Source organism: Chiloscyllium plagiosum, unplaced genomic scaffold (assembly GCF_037043375.1).
Source record: "Chiloscyllium plagiosum isolate Xiang-an unplaced genomic scaffold, Cpla_swu_hap1 HiC_scaffold_30, whole genome shotgun sequence".
In the NCBI taxonomy this organism is placed as follows: domain Eukaryota; kingdom Metazoa; phylum Chordata; class Chondrichthyes; order Orectolobiformes; family Hemiscylliidae; genus Chiloscyllium; species Chiloscyllium plagiosum.
This window is the reverse complement of record NW_028270168.1, coordinates 23,866,911-23,887,213: the sequence shown is the minus strand read 5'-3', so window position 1 is coordinate 23,887,213 and position 20,303 is coordinate 23,866,911. Positions and strand designations below refer to the sequence as shown.

Genomic DNA, 20,303 nt, shown 5'->3' with positions numbered 1-20,303 from the left:
ACTCTAAAAATCTGCAGAGGATGAATATCAATCAAGCAGAATTGGGGTCTGCTTGAACTCAACACTGAGTTCAAATAGCTTTGTTGGGTTTAGGAACTTCCTGTTTTCTGAAATTGGGGTGCACCTTCTGGGATCTTGGTGGCATTTTGGATAAAGTGCACAGTCTTGATTAATCTGTAAAAATCCAGGCCGTAGCTGAGAGCAGCTGACTTGGAAGAGGGATTGCAAATTTACAGAATTGCAAAAACTGGCACTTTTGTAACCTGTGTTAATCACTGCCAGATTTCCATGTGTTGTTGATCACCTTCTGAGCCTTAATTGCAGCTCACACTGTTTCACACCAAACTTCACCTCATGAAGAAACAGAAAGGTAGGAACTTTGTGCTTTTGTGTTAAATGCTCAGCATGATGAAACTGGTCAGTATTTAATACCAGTCAAAGATGTATATTTGAAAACTACACAGAGAGATATCAGGACTGGTGACCAAAACGCCTTTCCAAAGATTTTAAGGTGCCTCTTAAAGGATTAGAGAAATATGAAAATGTTTACAGAGAAAATTCCAGGGCTCCAGGCCCAGAAGGCATGGCTCTCAATGTGGGCAAAAAAGAGTAGTGATGGACTCCAAAATTGGAGGAACATCAAATTCCCTTAGGGTCATGTGACTGGAAAAGGCCACTGAGATAGGGAGGGGGTGAAGGCAAAGAAGGGATGTCGCATTCTGTAACCGCACTCGTTGTCACACCTACCGAATGACCTTTGTGCATGTGGCTGCTTTCTGATTGAAGTCAAACACTTCAGGGGAGAAAGGGAATAAACTGCAAACTTTAAATGAATACTTGCCAGAAAGAAGGGACCCACCACATTTCTTTATAAATTGCATTTGTGCTGCATCTGGAGTGAAAAGACTCTGGTGCTTTTTTATTACAGAGTCTTAGAGTTTCAAAGCACAGAAACAGGCCACTCGGCTCATCATGGTAAAAACAATGACTGCAGATGCTGGAAACCAGATTCTGGATCAATGGTGCTGGAAGAGCACAGCAGTTCAGGCAGCATCCGAGGAGCTTCAGCAAAATCGACGTTTCGGGCAAAAGCCCTTCATCAGGAATAAAGGCAGAGAGCCTGAAGGGTGGAGAGATAAGCTAGAGGAGGGTGGGGGTGGGGATAGAGTAGCATGGAGTACAATAGGTCAGTGGGGGAGGAGATGAAGGTGATAGGTCAGGGAGGAGAGGGTGGAGTGGATAGGTGGAAAAGGAGCTAGGCTGGTCGCACAAGTCCGGACAAGTCAAGGGGACTGGAAGTTTGAAACTAGGATGAGGTGGGGGAAGGGGAAATGAGGAAACTGTTGAAGTCCACATTGATGCCCTGGGGTTGAAGTGTTCCGAGGCGGAAGATGAGGCGTTCTTCCTCCAGGCGTCTGGTGGTGAGGGAGTGGCGGTGAAGGAGGTCCAGGACCTCCATGTCCTCGGCAGAGTGGGAGGGGGAGTTGAAATGTTGGGCCACGGGGCAGTTTGGTTGATTGGTGCGGGTGTCTCGGAGATTTTCCCTAAAGCGCTCTGCTAGGAGGCGCCCAGTCTCCCCAATGTAGAGGAGACCGCATCGGGAGCAACGGATACAATAAATGATATTAGTGGATGTGCAGGTAAAATTTTGATGGATATGGAAGGCTCCTTTAGGGCCTTGGATAGAGGTGAGGGAGGAGGTGTGGGCACAGGTTTTACAGTTCCTGCGGTGGCAGGGGAAAGTGCCAGGATGGGAGGGTGGGTCGTAGGGGGGCGTGGACCTGACCAGATAGTCACGGAGGGAACGGTCTTTGCAGAAGGCGGAAAGGGGTGGGGAGGGAAATATATCCCTGGTGGTGGGGTCTTTTTGGAGGTGCTGGAAATGTCGGCGGATGATTTGGTTTATGCGGAGGTTTGTAGGGTGGAAGGTGAGCACCAGGGGCGTTCACCAGGGGCGGAGGCAGAGAAATTGGGAATATGGGATGGCATTTTTGCAAGAGATAGGGTGGGAAGAGGTGTAATCCAGGTAGCTGTGGGAGTCGGTGGGTTTGTAAAAAATGTCAGTGTCAAGTCGGTCGTCACTAATGGAGATGGAGAGGTCCAGGAAGGGGAGGGAGATGTCAGAGATGGTCCAGATAAATTTAAGGTCAGGGTGGAATGTGTTGGTGAAGTTGATGAATTGCTCAACCTCCTCGCGGGAGCACGAGGTGGCGCCAACACAGTCATCAATGTAGCGGAGGAAGAGGTGGGGAGTGGTGCTGGTGTAATTACGGAAGATCAACTGTTCCACGTAGCCAACAAAGAGACAGGCATAGCTGGGGCCCGTACGTGTGCCCATGGCTACCCCTTTGGTCTGGAGGAAGTGGGAGGATTCAAAGGAGATGCTGCCTGAACTGCTGTGCTCTTCTAGCACCATTGATCCAGAATCCACTCGGCTCATCATGTCTATGCCAGTCAGCAACCATCTATCTATCCTACTCCCATTTTCCAGCACTTGAACCCTGGCTTTGTAAGCTGTGGTGTTTCATGTGCTCATCTAAATATGTCTTACATATCTTGAGGCTTCCTACCTATAACCCTTTTAGGCTGTGTATTCCAGATACTCACCCTCCTCTGGGTGAAAAGTCTTTTCCTTACATCCCCTCTAAACCCCTGCTCCTTACCTTAAACCTGTGCTCCCTCGCCCGGTTATTGACTTCTCCACTAAAGGGAAAGTTTTTCCCTGTTCACTTTATCTATGCCCCTCAGAACTTTGTCTCTCAATCAGGTTCCCCTCAGTCCTCTCTCTGCTTTATAGAAAAAAGCCCCAGCCTATCTAGTCTCTTTTCATAGCTGAATTGTTCCAGCCAAGGCAGCATTCTGGTGAATCTTCTCTCCACCCTCTCTAGTGCAATGATTTGTATATCTCCATACTTGAGTGATCTCCATATTTCTCTTTACCTCATGTTTCCAGCTCAAAGATATTTAAAAAATTTAATAGGCAGAGGGAATCCTCCATTTTAGTTTGCATGTTGCAAAAATATTTCAAACTTTGTGCACGAGCTTAAACCCTGTTAAACTAGCACACTGAAACAGATGTGTGTGCGCATTGCAAGCGGTTATCAAATGAGTCAGCTTTGCTAAACTGGCATCTCTTTCTGTTGGACTCAAGGCACCCATATAAATGTTGACTTCAATTTTATAGATCCAACCTTCTTCCCTCTCCCAACTAACAGTCCCCATCCATCACTGTTAAAGGACGAGGGAGTTCTGAGCTAGCCCCTGCTTAATTCTCTCATGTACTGTGGGCGCACAGGGGCTTGCGCTGACAAAGTCCCCAATTCCGTTTACCTCCTTTCCATGAGGTATTGGAGCCACAGGTCTGCATTGTGCTTTTTTCATGATTTACCACCGTTGTGCAGCAGTGTAAAGTCTGGGATGAAGAATAGATAGGGATAATCCAGAGCTCTCATTTTGGCATAACCATTTAGTAGCACTAGTACCTCTATGTCAATAGATGATGGGTTCAAGCTCCAATCCAGGATGTCACTGCAGTTGATGCTCCTATGCAATATTGATCTCATTGTTGTTTGTGGCATATTAAAAATGGCTGCACACTTGTTAACATGAAAACCAGCTTTCCACTTGGAAAGGTTCATTACATTCACTTTGAGATATTTTTAGAGGATGTGATAAGGGGCAAAATAAATAAGTTGTAATTAAATTATCTGTTCTGAGACTTTGGAAAAATAAAACATCCCTTAACACTTAAATTAATCCAGAAATGATTTAATTCTTCACCATTTCGTCTTTCTTTGTGCAAACCTTCTGCTTTTTTTTATATTCTTGCAGTACTGGTCCAGTGATAATCATATCAAAGTTGGATCCTCAGATACTAGTCGGCTATAAACTTAGATTCTGAAGTATTATTCCTCTCAACCCTTTATGCTTAGAGAGCATGAGTCAGAAGTGTAGGATATTAAGAGGAAGATGAGGTTAATCATGGATTAGTGGTCTGGTTACAGTAAACCTAGCCTTCAGGGGCCTGAATTACTGTCAGAGGTGAAGAAATGAGTAACAACTGTCTGAGTTAATTCTACTCTGAACGTGCTTAAACTTTATCTTCCCATGTATATAGACTCCAGCATTAAGTAAATCCTCCATCTACAAGGTGCTTTTTAGTAATTATCTTAAGCTATGACATTTAAGTTGGTGTGAGGACAGGAGCCAGTAGTTGCAATGTAACCAGTTTCTTCACAACAGATCAGCTCAGAATGGTGGCCATCCTGAATCTGCAACAGCTCACCTTGATGCAAATGGGCTACATTTTTACCACTGATTGGGCATTACTTTGCATGGAACTCTTGATAGTTGCAGCTTTCATTTGGATACCCAAAAACATTTCTTCTGGAGTTTCAGAAAAAGGATCCTGACCTACTCCATCTCTTAAAGGTGAATAGCACAGAGGAGGTCACTCAGGCCATCTTACATGTTTCAGCCTTTGGAAAGAGCTATGCAATTAGCCTAACTCCTCAGTTCTTTCGCAGTGGCTCATGAATTGTTTCTTTTTTCAAGTATTTATAAAATTCCCTTTGGAAAGTTACTTCCAACACCGTTTCATGCAGTGCATTCCCAGATTATAATAACTCGCTGCTTTCAGAATTTACTCTCGTGTCATCTCTGTTTTTTCAGCTAGTTTTATAAACTTTGTATATTCTGGCTACCTGTCTCTTGTAAGTGGAAGCTGTTTCACTTTGTATACCTTTTGTAAAAATTCCATATAATGTGAACAATTCTAGTAAGTCTCATCCTCATCTCTATTCTAAGGAGGATAATTCCAGTCTATTGTCACCCTACTTTGCTGAAGATCTTCTTAATTAGTACCATTCTGATAAATCTCCTCCTGGTAATTCTTGGTGAGAGAATTCTGATAAATTCTCTCACCAAGGTCTTCGTATATTTATTCCAGGGTTTCTTACAATCTCAGAGTTACAAGAGTGAGTGTCATGCCCACTTCCTACATTCCAAGTCTATTGTATTTTTGTTGGTGTTGGAAAAATTTGCGTTATTAGATTCAAACCCATTCAGAAGTCACATGACACTAAGTTATATTCCAACAGGTTTATTTGAAATCACAAGCTTTCGAAGCACTGCTCCTTCATCAGGTGAAGTCACGCTCTGAATGGTTGTGATTTCAAATAAACTTGTTGGACTATAACCCGATAATGTGTAACTTCTGACATTGTCCACCCCAGTCCAACACCGGCATCTCCATGTCAAAACCATTCAACTTCTCTTTTCTCACAGCCTTGACTATTTTTTTCAATTTGTTTTTATAAAGCTGTGTTTTAAATGGCATTAATTACTGTTGGCAACATATTCTAACAGCAATTTAAACGAAGGAAATGTATCCTGTCATCCCCAACCAGCGTGTATTAATCCAGGATCAATGAGTATTCTGTTGGTGATTCATCAACCGGTTGAAATAATCTTTTGCTATTTACTCTTGCACCATTCTATAATTTCAAACTTTTATATCCAGTTCCTTTCATTGCTTCTTCTGCAGTCAACAGGATCCTATATTTTCAGGAAGGCGCTCTTCAAATAATTGCTAAGCTTCACTAAAAAGGAAGTTTTATGTTTTTGACCTGAATGTCGATAGACAGAAAGTAACCATGGTGCTGAAAACTTTTGAAGTCAGTTAAGCTAGCGAAAACCTTTGATGAAAATGTTACCTGGGTGATTGCAATTTAAAGCCAAGTGGTGGACTCCGTGCTTGCTTGGTTATTGGCTGTAAACAATTAGTTGAAAGAGATTGCATTCACTGGCAAGGGAGAAGAGAACAGGGTGAAGGGAGAACACTTAGGATGTAGGTGTGCAATATAAAAGAGGATAGGCGAAAGTGAGATGCTGGAGATTAGAGTCAAGGTTAGAGTAATGCTGGAAAAGCACAGCAGGTCAGGCAACATCCGAGGAGCAGGAAAATCGATGTTTCTGCCCGAAACGCCGATTTTCCTGCTGCTTGGATGCTGCATGATGTACTGTGCTTTTTCAGCACCACTCTAACCTTGAATATAAAAGAGGATTGCCTTGTCTTTCCATAAATTAACAATATCTATCTTGGGGTGGAGGGGTGGAACAGTGGCTCAGTGGTTAGCACAACGTCAAGGACATGGGTTTGTATCCAGTCGTGGGTGACTGTCTATGTGGAGTTTGCACATTCTCTGTGTCTGCGTGGGTTTCCTCCCACAATCCAAAGAAACTTCTGGCCAATGGGACTAGATTAATTTAGAATGTCTGGTCAGCATAGATATGTTGGACTGAAGGGTCTGTTTCCATTCTGTACATCTCTATGACTCCGTGTGCAGGTGAAGTGGATTAGTCTTGCTACATTGCCTGTAGTGTTCGGGGGTGTGCAGGATTAGTCATGGGAAAACGTAAAGTTATGGGGATAGGGTAGAAGGCTGGGTCTGGGTGGGATGCTCTTCGGAGAGCCAGTATGAACTTGATGGGCTGAATTGCCTGCTTCTACACTGTAGGGATTCTATGATTCTAGTTCACATCATTCTAAATTGTGAGCACAGTAGCTCTGTTGACTGTAGTGTAATGCTTCAGGAGTATGGTATTGGTGAAACTTGTATGAGACTGTCAAATAAATTTAAGTTTTTATTTTCTTCCTTTCACAAGGCAGTAAACAAAATTGAAATCTGTGAAATTGCGTCGATCCTATAGAGAGATTGGGCTGAATCAGGCTGTACTTCAAAAGCTTGGTGAGCTTAACCAGATAATTTTGTTTGGACAGAACCCTTTAGTTTTAATTCATGGGCTATGAAATTTGTGAGCAGAGCTGACATTTTTTCTTCTTCCCTAATTAACATTGTAAAAGTATTGCTGAGCTTCTTTCCTGAAAACAGCCATCTGTTTGGTAAAGGCTGAGAATTTTTGGATGTTGACCCAGTGAAAATAAAGGAACAATGACATATTTCCAGGTCAGGATCATATGTGATTGAAAGAGGAATTTAGAGGTGAAAGTGTTACTCTGTGCTGATAATCTTGTAATTTTGGGTGATAGAGGTTGTAGGTCAGAAGATGTTGTCAAGGAGGCATTGCTGAATTGCTGAGGTGCCATCTGGTAAGGTTTGGAGGGAATGCATTTGTAAGTTGGTATTTGTGTGCTTATCAAGTGCCCATGGGCAAGAAACATCAGCTTTGCCTTCGATGGTGTTGAACTACTTAATTGTTGTTGGAGCTGCATGCAATCAGGCAAGTGAAGAGTGTTCCGTGATACTCTGAATACGTAGCTTCCAACCGATGAAGAAGTTTTTGGGAGTCAGTAGAAAAGCCACTCACCCACAGAATTTCCTGCCTATTTGGTATCAGCATTTTAGTGGCTGATCCAGCTAAGTTTCTGGTTAATGGTGACTACCAAGATGTTGATGATGGGAAATCTGCCAACAAAAACACTGTTGTCAAGGCGATTAGCCACATTTTCATCTCCTTAATGTTCAGCGCTTTTGATTCATGCCATGCAAGGACAGTTAGTTAGATTCTCTCTAGACATTGCCTGGCACTTGTGTGGTGCAGATTTTACTTGCAGAATATTCATAGAATCCCTCCAGTGTGGAAACAGGCCATTTGACCCAACAAAGAGTTACCCACTCAGACACAGTCCCCTATCCTAATACTCCACATTTCCTGACTAATGCACCCAAAATACACATCCCCGAACATTATGGGCAATCTATTATGGCCAATTCACCTAACCTGTACATCCTTGGGACTGTGGGAAGAAACTGGAGCACACAGAGGAAATGCACACAGAAATGGGGAGAATATGCAACCTCCACACAGTCAGTCGCCTGAGGCTGGAATCAAACCCAGGTTCCTGGCGCCGTGAGGCAGCAGTGCTAACCACCATGCCACCCTTTGTTCAGAGCTTGCTGTGGACAATCATTGACTGCCTCATTTCTGAGCAGTTACAAGTAGAACTGAACTCTGTGCAGCAACTTGAGTCTGCAATTGCTCTCTGAGCAGTTTAACTTAGTGCCTATCTTATGCCTTTTTTCAGTAACTCTGCATATAATTTCTATTTAAATAAACATCTAATGCCCTCTTGAATGCCTCAACTGAATCTGCCTTCACCACATTAACAGGCAGCACATTTTAGACCTAACTACTGTCTCTGTGAAAAGGTTTGTCCGCACCTCGCATCCGCTTCTTTTGCAAAACACTTGAAAATTGTGTCCTCTGACTCTCGATCCTATTATGAGCAGCAACAGTTCCTCTCTATCTATTATGTCCAGACCCCTCATGATTTTGAACATGAAATGTCCTCTCCAAGGAAAACATCCCAACTCTCCTGATCTATCCTGGTAACGGAAGTGTCTCATTTCTGGAACAATTCCCATAAATGTCTTGTGCTCACTTTCCAATGTACTCACTTTATATCAGAAGATTTTGAGATTTCCCTTTATGTTAGCTGCCAATTGTTTTGTCATATCGCTCATTGCTTCTCATGTTTGCTGTTTCACCTCCAATTTGAACTCTTTGTACTCAGCTAGGTTCTTAATTTTTATTTACGACCTGACACATCTTTAGCAAGCATTTGCGTTTATAAATTAATTTCTCCCTGTACCTTTCTGATAAACTCCCATTATTTATTCCTTCATACTACATCCTACTCTGTGGTTACTGTCGGGGGATTGCACAACACTCACAAAAGTGACTTATCTTTATTATTTTTCATCTCTACCAAAACTGCTCCGATACGTTGGTTTTCAAAACTTAGGTCATCCCTGTTTCTATGGTGCTTAATAGAGCAACCCCTCACCTTTTTCTGAGCTGCCTGTCCTTCCTAAATGTTGTGGAGAAAGTGAGGTCTGCGGATGCTGGAGATCAGAGATGGAAATGTGTTGCTGGAAAAGTGCAGCAGGTCAGGCAGCATCTAGGGAACAGGAGAATCGACGTTTCGGGCATTAGCCCTTCTTCAGGAATGAGGACAGTTTGTCCAGCAGGCTAAGATAAGATAGGGAGGAGGGACTTGGGGGAGGGGCGTCGGAAATGTGATAGGTGGAAAGAGGTCAAGGTGAGGGTGATAGGTCAGACTGGGGTGGGGGCGGAGAGGTCGGGAAGAAGATTGCAGGTTAGGAAGGCGGTGCTGAATTTGATGGATTTGACTGAGACAGGCTGGGGGGAGGGGAAATGAGGAAACTGGTGAAATCCGAGTTCATCCCTTGTGGTTGTAGGGTTCCTAGCCGGAAGATGAGGCGTTCTTCCTCCAACCGTCGTTTTGCTGTGGTCTGACGATGGAGGAGTCCAAAGACCTGCATATCCTTGGTGGAGTGGGAGGGGGAATTGAAATGTTGAGCTACAGGGTGGTTGGGTTGGTTGGTCTGGGTGTCCCAGAGGTGTTCTCTGAAACGCTCCGCAAGTAGGCAGCCTGTCTCCCCAATATAGAGGAGGCCACATCGGGTGCAGAGGATGCAATAGATGATATGTGTGGAGGTACAGGTGAATCTGTGGCGGATATGGAAGTTTCCTTTGGGGCCTTGGAGGGAGGTGAGGGGGGAGGTATGGGCGCAAGTCTTGCACCTCCTGCGGTTGCAGGGGAAGGTGCCGGGAGTGGAGGTTGGGTTGGTGGGGGGTGTGGATCTGACGAGGGAGTCACGGAGGGAGTGGTCTTTACGGAATGCTGATAGAGGAGGGGAGGGAAATATATCCTTGGTGGTGGGGTCCGTTTGGAGGTGGCGGAAATGACGGCGGATGATGCGCTGTACATGGAGACTGGTGGGGTGGTAGGTGAGGACTAGTGGGGTTCTGTCCTGGTGGCGGTTGGAGGGGCGGAGTTCGAGGGCGGAGGAGCGGGAAGTGGAGGAGATGCGGTGGAGGGCATCGTCGACCACATCGGGGGGGAAATTGCGGTCCTTGAAGAAGGAGGCCATCTGGGTTGTGCGTTTTTGGAACTGGTCCTCCTGGGAGCAGATGCGGCGGAGTCGAAGGAATTGGGAGAATGGGATGGCGTTTTTACAGGGGGCAGGATGGGAGGAGGTGTAGTCCAGGTAGCTGTGGGAGTCGGTCGGTTTGTAGTAGATGTCCGTGTTGATTCGGTCGCCTGAGATAGAAATAGAAAGGTCGAGGAAGGGGAGGGAGGAATCTGAGACTGTCCAGGTGAATTTGAGTTCGGGGTGGAAGGTGTTGGTGAAGTGGCTTCTGTGGATGAAGAACAGTAGAGGTCCTTTGCAGGTCTGTGAGAGTGTTGTCCTGAGCTGGGGTAGGTCGAGTTGCAGGGAATGTAGGTAGCGGCGCATGGCTGCACGCGTGGAGCGGAGTGCAGGGAATGTAGGTAGCGGCACATGGCTGTGCAGGGAATGTAGGTAGCGGCGCATGGCTGAATGTTGTGTACTGTTTAATATTCAGGTCCCATTCTAGATCATTCTGCAACCATGACTCCGAAATGCCTATCATATCGCATTTACTGATTTCTAGTTGTGCTGTCAGTTCACCTGTTTTGTTTCGAGTACTCACCCAATCTGTAAAGCCTCATAAGTAGATGACATTTGAGGGGCAGCATGGTGGTTCAATGGTTAGTATTGCTGCCTCAGAGCAACAGGGACCTGGGGTCAAGTCCACCATTGGGAGACTGTGTGGAGTTTGCACATTTTCCCCGGATCTGTATGGGTTCCCTCCCGATGCTCTGGTTTTCTCCCAAGTCCAAAGATGTGCAGGGTAGGTGGATTGGCCGTGCTCAATTACCCAGAGTGTCCAGGGATGTGCAAGCTAGGTGGGTTAGCCATGGAAAATGCAAAGTTATGAGCTAGGGGGATTTGTTTGGTGGGATGCTCTTAAGAGGGTTGGAGTGGACTTATTGAGCTGAATGGTCTGCTTCCACATTTTAGGGATTTTATGATTCTTCTGTGATTCATCCCTGACTGAGGTTTAAGCTGATTTTGGCTGCTCAGGTTGAAATGACCATATATGTAATGGAATATAAATATGGGGCATTTTGCTGAGATGAGAATTTTAGCTGATTGTTGTGTGAAGTAACAGGTGGTGGGCAAGTTGTTGGAGGGTATCCTGAGGGACAGGATGTACATGGAAAGACAAGGACTAATTAGGGATTGTCAACATGGCTTTGTGCATGGGAAATCACATCTCACAAACTTGATTGAGTTTTTTGAAGAAGTAACAAAGAGGATTGATGAGGGCAGAGTGGTGGACATGATCTATATGGACTTCAATAAGGCATTCAACAAGGTTTCCCCTTGGGAGACTGGTTAGCAAGGTTAGATCTCTTGGAACACAGGGAGAACTAGCCATTTGGATACAGAACTAGCTCAAAGGTAGAAGACAGAGTGTGGTGGTGGAGGGTTGTTTTTCAGACTGGAGGCCTGTGACAAGTGGAGTGCCACAAGGATCAGTGCTGGGTCCACTACTTTTCAACATTTATATAAATGATTTGGATGTGAGCCATAAGAGATATAGTTAGTAAGTTTGCAGATGACACCAAAATTGGAGGTGTAGTGGACAGCGAAGAAGGATACTTCAGATTACAATGGGATCTTGATCAGATGATCCAATGGGCTGAGGACTGGCAGATGGAGTTTATTTTAGATAAATGCGAGGTGCTGCATTTTGGGAAAGCAAATCTCAGCAGGACTTATACACTTAATGGTAAGGTCCTAGGGAGTGTTGCTGAACAAAGAGACCTTGGAGTGCAGGTTCATAGCTCCTTGAAAGTGCAGTCACAGGTAGAGGAAGTGGTGGAGGCTAGTACAATGACAACATTTAAAAGACATCTGGATGGATATATGAATAGGAAGGTTTTGGAGGGATATGGGCCGGGTGCTGGCAGGTGAGACTAGATTGGGTTGGCATATTTGGTTGGCATGGATGAATTGGAGCAAAGGGTCTGTTTCTGTACTGTACATCTCTATGACTTAATGACTGTATGTTCCTGCCTTTTCCCTATCATTGTTGATTCCCTTTACTGAATGGGAATTTCTCATCTCAGCCTTGACATTGATCAAGCCTCAACTGCCCTCTGTAGGAAAGAATTCCAAGATTCACTTCTGTCTGTGAAAATAAAGTCCTCTTTACCTCTATCTTAAATATCCAACCCCTTATTCTGAGATGACGTCTTCTGTTCCTAAACTCTCCCACAAGGAGAAGCAGTGTTTATAAGATCTTCAGCAAGTCAGACAGTATCTGTCGCGAGAGGAGGAGTTAACATTTAGATTGGTGCTTGTCTCTGTCTTCTCAAAGCTGCCTGATCTCCTGAGTATTTCCAGTACTTCTTGTTTTCGCAAGATTTTGTTCAAGTATTTTCTGGTCAAAACGTTGTGATAATGTGATGTCCACAACTATAAAATACATGATCCAACATATGTACATCAAGCTCCTACGAATAGCAGATAATCAGTTGTAGTGATGGGGCATGTTTTACTCTCACCTCAGAGGGCAGACAGGCCCTCAGTTTACCTTGTCTGAAAGACAGTGTCTTTGATAGTGCTGCACACCCTCAGCACTGCCCTGGCAAGCGTCTGTTGAAATCTCGAGCTGGAATTGACAACAGAAGCAAAGAAAAGCTATAGCAAAGTAATAGGTGGTTCAGCCCATCACATTGTGCGAGCTGAATAAACTAGCTGCCCATTTCTGATCCCACTTGCCAGCATCTGGTTCATGGGTTTGTAAGTTAAAGTGTTCTAGTTTCTGATTCGAGAGTCAATTCAATTGGAGGTGAAATATGTTGTTCATAGAATAAATGTTTTTGAGCATTATTTAAAATCAATGTTCTTGCTTAATCTGAGCTGACATGTAGAAGTGTGAGCTGTGTCTTTTGGGAAGACTATTACAGATCATTATGTCATGTGATCAGCACACATCTCTAGAGTCAGCTGATATCCGGCATTGCTGAGAGACATTACGTAATTACTCAACTCGACTTTTTAAACACAGCAGGAATCATGTTGTGAAGTAACAGGAGGCTCATACTGATTAGAAAAGCATCTGTTTGGGTGTTATGGGTTCATAAAGTAGTCTGTGTGGGGAGAGAGGGTCATTTGCTTTGATACATGAAACTTTTGATGGTAGAAATCCTCATTGCAATTCACTGTTGAAGCAACACATGATAAAATGATCCAATAGAATGAGACAATGGGAAGGAGACCATTCAGCCCATCAGCCATGTTAGGAGGAATTGTATTTGAATAATAGAGATATACAAATTGATGATTGGTAGTGATGAACCTGAATATTGCTGAAAAAAAGCACATTTTGTTGAAGATTTTCATCTTGCAGATATTAGGACAATTTACAAGAATATTACTTGAAAGGCAACAATTGTACTGCATGAAAACAGAGTGTTGATTGGTTAGCAACTGGACTTTTTTAAAAATACATTTTTATTGAAAAATAGTTTTTTAATATTACAACAAATACAAAACATTACAATTCAAAACAATACAAAGAAGGACACAGCAAAAAAAATTATAAACCCAAACCACCCTCATCTATGAATGTATAAATATACATAAAAATATATTTAAAAAACCGCAACTAATTACTTAACTAAATAAATAATAACGAGCAACAAACTAATAAATAATAATAATAATAATACAGCTCAGCAAACAAAACACTAACTCTTGAATATCAAGAGCATTAATTTTCACATATTCATGTGCTCGCAGTTTCCCCTCTCTGGATATTGGACTAATAAAGCACAATCGTTACGGTTATATAATAGCCCTTAATAGTGTGGCCGACAAATCTGTGTCCACGTATTCCAAAAAGGGCTGCCATGTCTTGTAGAAATTCTCAGTTTTGTGGTGTACCATACTTGTGAGAAAATCCAAAGGGATATGCTCCATAACAATCTTCTGCCAATCCAACAGGCCCTGGGGATTTTCAGACACCCAACCTAGCAAGATATTCTTTCTTGTGCAGAAAGTGAGCATGTTGAAAAGTTTTTTCTTATGCACGTCCACAGGAAGCAGACTGGGCAGGCCAAGAAAAAGAGAGATCGGGTCCTTCTCCACCCTTACACCCAAAATCTTCTCCATTGCACCTGCCACTGCCACAGTATATTTGAAGCCTGCCCCAGGGCCAGAGACAATGGGTAAGAGTACCGTACCAACCTTACTCTTGGGACATGTTGAAGATACCCTGGTTTAAATTTTGACAAATGGTCTGGAGCCAAGTGGATCTTATGGAGAATCTTCAACTGTAAAGCATGGGTCCTATTGTAAATGGTTCTCTTTCTTGCATTTTCCCAAATATCTTCCCTCAACGTCTAGCTCTCTCTCCCAAACCGTGTAAAGTCGATCCAACCCATCTGAGGGGTCGCCCTCCAGTTGATGATATAAAGTGCTGACAGAAAGCACTGAGCACTCTCCTCTCTATGCCAGATTTGTAGGTTTCAGTCAAAAGTGTAGTCGTTTTTTGAATAAAATCCCTAACTTGAAATAAACGAAAGAGGTCCATGCTAGATAGCTTGTATTTCTGTGCTAACTGATCAAAGGACACCATTATGTCTCCCTCAGATAAATCACCCATACAAGACACACCTCTAGCTGCCCAATGTTTGAATCCTGAATTCATCATCTCCTGATAAAAACCCGACATACCCACTATAGGTGTAAGACAAGATGTTTTGCTAATATTGCCTTGCCTCTGCTGAATTGCCTTCCATGCTTTAATAGTATTGATAACTATTGAGTTATGGCAATATTCCCTAACTGTCCTCATTTTGTCGAGAAACAGCAAACTAGTAAGGCGGCACCCTGCCTGAGAGGTTTCGATATCTAACCAAATTGAAAGAGGGTCCCCACAACCCCAATCACTCATGTAAGTTAAAAGCGAGCTTAGTTGATAGTTTGGGAGGTTACCTCCATGTACAACGTATCATCCGCCATCATTTCCGCCACCTCCAAATGGACCCCACCACCAGTGATATATTTCCCTCCCCTCCCCTATCAGCGTTCCGAAAAGACCACTCCCTCCGTGACTCCCTCGTCAGGTCCACACCCCCCACCAACCCAACCTCCACACCCGGCACCTTCCCCTGCAACCGCAAGAAATGCAAAACTTGTGCCCACACCTCCCCCCTTACTTCCCTCCAAGGCCCCAAGGGACACTTCCATATCCACCACAAATTCACCTGCACCTCCACACACATCATCTATTGCATCCGCTGCACCCGATGTGGCCTCCTCTATATTGGGGAGACAGGCCGCCTACTTGCAGAACGTTTCAGAGAACACCTCTGGAACACCCGGACCAACCAACCCAACCACCCCGTAGCCCAACACTTTAACTCCCCCTCCCACTCCACCAAGGACATGCAGGTCCTTGGACTCCTCCATCGCCAGACCATGGCAACACGACGGTGGAGGAAGAACGCCTCATCTTCTGCCTGGGAACCCTTCAACCACAAGGGATGAACTCAGATTTCTCCAGTTTCCTCATTTCCCCTCCCCCACCTTGTCTCAGTCAAATCCCTCGAACTCAGCACCGCCTTCCTAACCTGCAATCATCTTCCTGACCTCTCCGCCCCCACCCCACTCCAGCCTATCACCCTCACCTTGACCTCCCTCCACCTATCGCATTTCCAAAGCCCCTCCCCCAAGTCCCTCCTCCCTACCTTTTATCTTAGTCTGCTGGACACACTTTCCTCATTCCTGAAGAAGGGCTTATGCCAGAAACGTCGATTCTACTGTTCCTTGGATGCTGCCTGACCTGCAGCGCTTTTCCAGCAACACATTTTGAGATCGAGCCATCCCAACCATTTTCCCTCCTCCTATCTGGAGCCGCACCACAAACACAAGAAGGAAAGAAAGGAAATACGCCATAGAATAACAATGTGAATAAAGGCAATTTGAAAAAAAAGGTAAGTATCTCACCCTTTTGGTATAACTTAACTTAGAAATTGAAAGTAAACATGCCAGTCACCCCGAGCATAGTTGAGACCAGATTATTACCAATAAAAAATAGGAAAGGAAAGCCCTGACTGGACATTCTCTTTTTTAAAGAAAAGTACAAACAATGCTATTTGTGCACTACTAAATTGTTCAGATTATGTTAATTTGTCCACAAAGTTTCTTGCCTTCTTCGATGTGTCAAAGAGATGTACGGATCCATCTAAGATGATCCAAAGCACTGCTGGATACCTCAGAGTACTGGGTCCTGAGCTCCCTCAGTCTTCTCTTGATGCTGTCATAGGATTTTCTTTTCCGGATCACCCCTGCTGAGAAGTCCTGGAAGAAAGTGATCTTAGAGCTCTTGTAAACTAGGGCCTTTGGATCCTTCCCCTGGACTCTGGAAGCTTCCAAGGTTCTCTCCTTGTCTCTATTGTGATGAAACTGCACCAATATAGGCCAGGGGCATTGGTCCAGACCCGACCTCTGTGTCGTGACCCGGTGAGCACTCTCAATCTTCAAGCTTTCCATTCGAGCCTCCAATTTCGGCAACCAGTTCTCAATAAATTCCGCCGGTCACTCACCTTCCTTACCCCTCTGGCAAACCGCAATCCAAATATTTTTTCTCATGCCCCTGTTCTCGAGGTCATCAACCTAGTCAAGCAAATTATGAACTAGTGTCTCCAGAGCTTGGATCCTATCCTTGCAAGAATCGATATCAGCTTCCACCACTGTGACCCTGTGTTTTATCTCATCCGTCCTTTTCTACAGGTTTCCCAGTTGCTGTTCAAGCTTCTGCAGAATGACAGAGATCGGGGCCAGCTTCTTCTCTATCTGTTTCCCCAACATTTCGTGAGATTTCATATGCTCTTTCACCTGGAACTGGTAGGAAATCGAGCCAGAGGATCCTGCAGGCTGGGCTGCGGGCACTGCCTTGTACGTACCTGCTCCCTTCTTTGTCATCCCTGGACAGCGAAAACCAAGGTAAGTTGCTCTCTAAGTTTCCTGGGACTCCATGACCTTTCCAGAGTCCCAGGATATCACGGTGGTCTGGGTAAGGCAGGTTAGAACTTCATCCCACTTGCAATGTTGTGTGGAGCTCTGCAACATGAACTTTCTAGATCGCCGCCATCTTGGATCCCCAGCAACTGGACTTTGATTGGTAGAGGTGTTGCCATGGAGAATGCATCCATCAATGCTGTCTGGCAGTTAAGTGCCAATCTTTGTTTAAATTTTCGATCGTTCAGGTGGACCTTGATTGGTCAAGGAGTTGCTCTGAGAAATCAGACAGAAATGAATGGCTGTCACCTATTTCTGTTGAGAGTTGAAACAGCCAAAGTGTGTTTGCATGTTCGTTGTGTATGCAAGGAACAGGACTCAATGTACTCATATTTCTAGCTTTCAGTACAAGTAAGTGTAATACACTACAAGCCCAATGTAATCGTATTACAGGCTTAAATTGGTTGTCAGTAGATTATTTACACACCCAGGATTATCCTGCTAATGTTGACCATTTGCAGAACCATATATAATGTTGGACAAGTGTAAGGTGGTTGGGTACTTTCAGTACCTAGCTTGTTGTGAACAGTCAAAGAGATATGTAGCTTGATATAATACGCAAGTCTTTACATACGGGGACATACAACCTGCATACTTGGCACCACACAAATACTGAAATTCTACACCACATTACTCATTTCTGCAATAGGCAGAATATCTTTTTGGCTTGGTGACAGCATCCTGTTAGTGATGAATGCCACTGGTGGTGCTACTACATATTAACAGCAAGTTTCACCTGCTCCTATTAAACATTAGAGATGCCTTCCATTGCCACAGTAATCCGAGGTAGACTGGGCATGTTTTAGTTCCAAGAGTGACTGGCTTAGGGTCTTTCATGCGTTTGTGCAATATGCAGTAAAAAATGATCTCTATCACTTCTTTAGTGTCAAGGGCAGATCTACATTCTCATGTCAGTATCACGTTGGAATCATGTCCAAACAATCCTATAACAAACCAGAGAATCTGTTCTTATGAAATTGATTTAAGAATAGGAATTTTACAGGACACTGTGGATAATTTTTCTTATCTTCTTAGGGAATTAGATTAGATTAGATTCCCTACAGTGTGGAAAAAAATCCTTCGGCCCAACAGGTGCACACTAACCCTCTGAAGAGTAACTCACCCAGACCCATTTCCCTCTGACTAATGCACCTCATACTATGGGCAATTTAGCATGACCAATTCACCTGACCTGCACATCTTTGGACTGTGGGAGGAAATCCACCCAGACATGGGGAGAATGTGCAAACTCCACACAGACAGTTGCCCAAGGCTGGAATCAAACCTGGGTCCCTGGTGCTGTGAGGCAGCAGTGCTAACCATTGAGCCACCGTGTCGTACCTTGAGATCTATAGTATCCTTTTGAATAGGCAGATGAAGTTTAGCATCATCCAAAAGACAGTGCAACACTCCTTCAGTCTTACGGTGGAATGTCAAACATGATTGCTGTGCTTATTTGTTGGAGATGGGTTTGAACTCAAGACTTTGTGCTTCAGAGACAGGTGTGCTACCACTAAGCCATGGCTGACACTTCTGCCAGTATGCTACAAAAGCATTCCTTTAATGTTGCAAAGTATTATTGTCGCTATGTAAATTCCAAGCGAGCTAAGCGTTTATGTGCCCTCAAGTGCATAAATCAGAGCTGTGGTTAATGGATTATCAGGCTCTTTTGCTTAATGTTGAGTGTGGCAGCTTGCTGCTGATGCAGTTGCTTGAAATACAGCAATAACAACATTTCAGAAATACCTCACTGACTATGGAGGGATGACCTGAGGTTATGACAGATCCTATATGAATCCCATGATTACCTTCTTAAATGTAAACAGTAAGAATGTGCAGAGGGCATGTTCTCAATGTTTACAAGCAAACCACGCTAACTGATAATGGGTGGAATTTATTTGCCGTCTTTTGAGTAAAATCAGTGCAAAAGGTATTTTTGGTGGGAAAATTGTGTGCATTTAATTTGTGCTTGCCTCATACAACTAAGGCTTTACTCTCAAAGCTCTATCTTGATTTTGAAAATCTCTTTAAATCTCCCTTTGGCTATCTCAGTTCCAAGGGTGAGAATTTTGAAACCACCCTGTTCTGTCATGTAGTACCCATTTGGTGCTGCCATTTTGAAGAAGTGTCTTCATTTGTAACATCAGGAGAGCACTCCTGCTCTGTAAGTCTGACAGTATTTCTGGAGCCGTCTCCAATTGCAATTGGCAATTAGCATGGCTCCAATTAGAATCATGGAATCATACAATCCCTACAATGTGGAAGCAGGCCACTCAGCCTATTAAGTCCACACTGACCTTCCGAAGAGCATTCCACTCAGACCCACACCTCCACCCGATCCCTGTAATCTGTATTTCTCATGACTAATTCACTTAGCCTGTACATCTCCGGACACTATGGGCAATTTAGCATGGCCAATATGCACATAATATGCATTTCTTTGGAGTTTCTAACATCTAGTGCATCCCTCTTTCTTTTGCTTCACCACTGTTGGTCAGGCATTCAGCAGCCTGGGCCCGAAGTATTAGAATTTCTTCCCTAAATCTCTCAGCCTCTTAACCTGTCTCTCTTCATTCCACCTGGTCCTTAAAACCTGCTTGCTTGGTCAAACAATTGGTCACCTGTATGAATATCTAATATGTGGGCTCAGTGTCAAATTTATGTTGATGATGTTTCGATGAAATTTCTTGGGCCCATTTTAGGATCTGTTAAAGATAACTGCAGATTGATGTTGAATAGTTTTGTGGAATCTTTGTACTTGGAATTTGATGAGCTGCTAAATCTCTGGGTCTTTACAGCCAGCAGTCTAAAGTTATAGGTTTGGGTACAAATTCATGTCCCAGTATTTCCTCTGACTGAAGCGTGCCCAGCATAGTCTCTAGTTTAAATTCTCTAAATTTTCAATTCACAGAATTCAGCAATGTCATTCCATGACCCAAAATCTGATGATATGTTAATTGCAGACTTGCATCGATTCTTTTTTTCTCTCTGTTATTTTTTCAGCGGAATATTTTGGGCAACAAATTCTTTATTTAAACAATCAGGCAACCAAAATTCAATTGGCTGCCCTTCAGCACAATAATAAATGGTCTTCCATTGATGTCTGCTGCACCCTGTTCTGTACTCATTAACCCTTTTATGATCGCCCTCAAACCACAGAGCAGACAACCCTTACCATCCTCATAAAAATGAACATTTATAGGCCCATCAGAGAAAAGACAGTTCTTTAAAAAAATTCTTCATTGTTGCTGGCAAGGCAAACACTTATTGCCCATCCCTAATTGCTCTTTGGAAGGTGGTGGTAATATATATCCCATTTCTTTCTTATGTGTTGCAATTTGTTATCTTTAA

The 20,303-nt window shown here is 43.8% G+C and overlaps 1 protein-coding gene across 5 annotated transcripts in view; it reads left to right on the top strand.

Annotated features, from left to right (window-relative positions):
• The window catches only part of hivep3b (HIVEP zinc finger 3b), a 399,719-nt gene that overhangs the window by 22,996 nt on the left and 356,420 nt on the right, over positions 1-20,303 (top strand). Inside the window, exon 1 of one of the 5 annotated variants that reach the window (XM_087976804.1) lies at positions 16,704-16,877. The exons of the other annotated variants lie outside the window; for them this stretch is intronic. The gene's annotated coding sequence lies outside the window, so the exon portion shown is untranslated. Of the gene's footprint in view, positions 1-16,703; positions 16,878-20,303 lie in introns of those variants that run through there. 5 annotated transcript variants of the gene reach the window in all.